General features: G+C 35.0%; 1 protein-coding gene across 2 annotated transcripts in view; it reads left to right on the top strand.

The window, feature by feature from the left end:
* Positions 1-2,500, top strand: part of LOC138945744 (flavin reductase (NADPH)-like) — an 18,675-nt gene that overhangs the window by 16,028 nt on the left and 147 nt on the right. For both annotated transcript variants that reach the window (XM_070317242.1, XM_070317240.1), the window contains exon 5: positions 1-2,500. This exon is cut by the window's left edge and continues 1,040 nt beyond it; it is cut by the window's right edge and continues 147 nt beyond it. The gene's annotated coding sequence lies outside the window, so the exon portion shown is untranslated.

Below are 2,500 nucleotides of genomic sequence, written 5' to 3'. Positions count from 1 at the left end.
AAGCAAATATATGGCCTGAATAATAAAGTTATAGTGTTCCTTTGCGTGTCTGAGTGATAAACTGTTTTAACCAACTATCTTCTGAAACGTAATTGCACTCAGCAGATTTGTCTTCCGCTCATAACTTTCGTGTCACACGGTCTTTGCGACAAACAGATAGATCGCATTCTCGCAGAAAATCATTGACAACACAGACCAGTCATTTTTAGCATTGCATTTGGGAAGGGCTACTATTATAGTGTGTTTTAAGAAAGAAAAACATTATAGTATCGGCAGAACACGACCAAATGAGTTTTTGTGTCACAACGTTATGGGCGTGAGATTTGTTAAACTTTTTGTTCTCACACTGTTGCAAAATCATTGACAACACAGACAAGTCAGTTTTAGCATAGACATTGGGAAGGGCTACTATTATAGTGTGTTTTAGGAAAGAAAAACATTATAGTATCGGCAGAACACGACCAAATAAGTTGCGTTATGGGCGTGAGATTGTTTTTTTTCACACTGCAGATCATATCTCATAATATACTGAGTGGATCTTTATGAAATTTGATATGGATATTTTTGATTGGATTTTCTCATAGAAGGTTTTTTCCGTTTATTGATAGGACAGTTTGATGACGTCATATTTTATCGTTTGCCAAAAGGTCGAGGCAGCACTTTCACAGTTACAGTTTTTCATCAATTTGATCGAATTTCTTATCACACAATCTCAGATCTTGGCCGGATTATGGGATTGCATTTCAGCTTGGTCACTTAAAGTTTTGTTATTGAAATGTTTGTTCGAAATATGTCATTTTTTTACATTTTTAAAAACTAATATTTGAAACAGAAAATTTATATTGGTGTATTCCCTATTGCGTCCTGTATCTAAAACTATATAGTTTTGTTGTTTTGTATTGATAATTATGCTTAAAAATGAAGAAAACCGATAAATAACCACTATCTTTATTTATGAAAAAAGACACTTAAAAACAACTTCTATCTATTCCTTATCATTTTCTGATTCCAAATATATATAGTTTCATGGTGTTTGACGTTGAAAATATGCTCAAACTTAACAAACTCGGATCGTTGAATGGAAATTATACTTCCAAGCTCCAAAAGCACGTCATTTCAAGTGTGGAACACGCTCATGACGTCATACTGAAAGGTGATGAATTATGGCTTCACCTTGCGATGTTTCATTTCAAACATGGTAACATTTTTAAAGGGGTTTCTTTCTCAGATTTGTGTTTGCCCTCTGTCTGTCTCTCTATGTCTCCGTCTGTCTGACTGATTCAATTAAATGTGTAATTACTTAGTTTTGCAAAAGTCAAACTAAGTATGATATACCTAATTGATTCAGGTCTCTAAATTCTTATTGTAAAATTGTGAGTTTTATTCAAAACAAATTTAATTGGTGTTTTAAACTCAATAATGGGGCATGCTGTGATGAGTAGAAGAATGTGTGTTTACGAGCAGAAAAAAGCGCATCAAAGTCAAGAATCGTGTTTTTCTTTTTCTATTTTCACCTTGTAGCTTCATACAGACACTAAGCAACAGTGTAGTACCACTTCCAGTGCAATATCTTGTACTTTAATTTTGACCATCTGTGTAACACTTTATTGACCCATGATCTGAGCTGTTCACATATTGTACTACGTTGTAAGCCCCTGGAGCAATTTTTTGATTAGTGCTTTTGTGAACAAGAAACAATTAACAAGTGGCTCTATCCCATCTCCCCCCTTTCCCCTATCCTATCTCCCCCCTTTCCCCGTCGCGATATAACCTTGAATGGTTGAAAACGACGTTAAACACCAAATAAAGAAAGAAAGAAAGACGCACCGTTTCAGATTTGGCTAGGCTTGTGCATGGGATATAGACAATCCCATCACTTTGTCACATACCTAAATTCAACAGCGAGGGGGCTTTTTGTGCACATTCGGATTTTTTCGGGATAAATTAGTTTTGTGAAATTAAATCATCCAGAAATTCCAACTCACCACAGCAACCAGTCAAGGTTTTGATGGTTGGTCTGTGAGCAAGTAGAGGGTTGGTCTTATCCCATGTCAAATCATGGCCAGGTCTCAGACGGTGAGCTGTACTGTTTTCACAGGAATGTGCCTTTAAACAGCTCGACAGGGACATTACTCAAATTTGATATTATTAACGCCATGTGTGATATTACAAAATATTAGCTAAGTGTAGTTTTGAAAAATAGTATAGCTACTTCTAACGGATTCTGACACAAGCTCCCAGAAACTCAAATGATTGTTTTACCATAATGTGTTTTATTTCACGCATAGAGTAAGTGAGAGCAACAACAAAAATTTATGTAAATTATGTAAATTTAATGTTAATTTCTTTATTTTTTGTAATTTTTTGTTGTTATTGTTGTTGTTGTTGTTGTTATTTTTCTGGGTGTTGCTATTGATGTTTTTCTTTTAGCTTTGATTTCTGTGAAGGCGGAGTGGTGTTTGTCAAGATAACGATATTATGCAAGTCTGTGTGCAACCAA

The sequence above is a fragment of the Littorina saxatilis genome, linkage group LG13 (assembly GCF_037325665.1).
Source record: "Littorina saxatilis isolate snail1 linkage group LG13, US_GU_Lsax_2.0, whole genome shotgun sequence".
NCBI lineage: Eukaryota > Metazoa > Mollusca > Gastropoda > Littorinimorpha > Littorinidae > Littorina > Littorina saxatilis.
The sequence above is the reverse complement of the archived record's forward strand: the minus strand, read 5'-3'. Positions and strand labels throughout refer to the sequence as shown.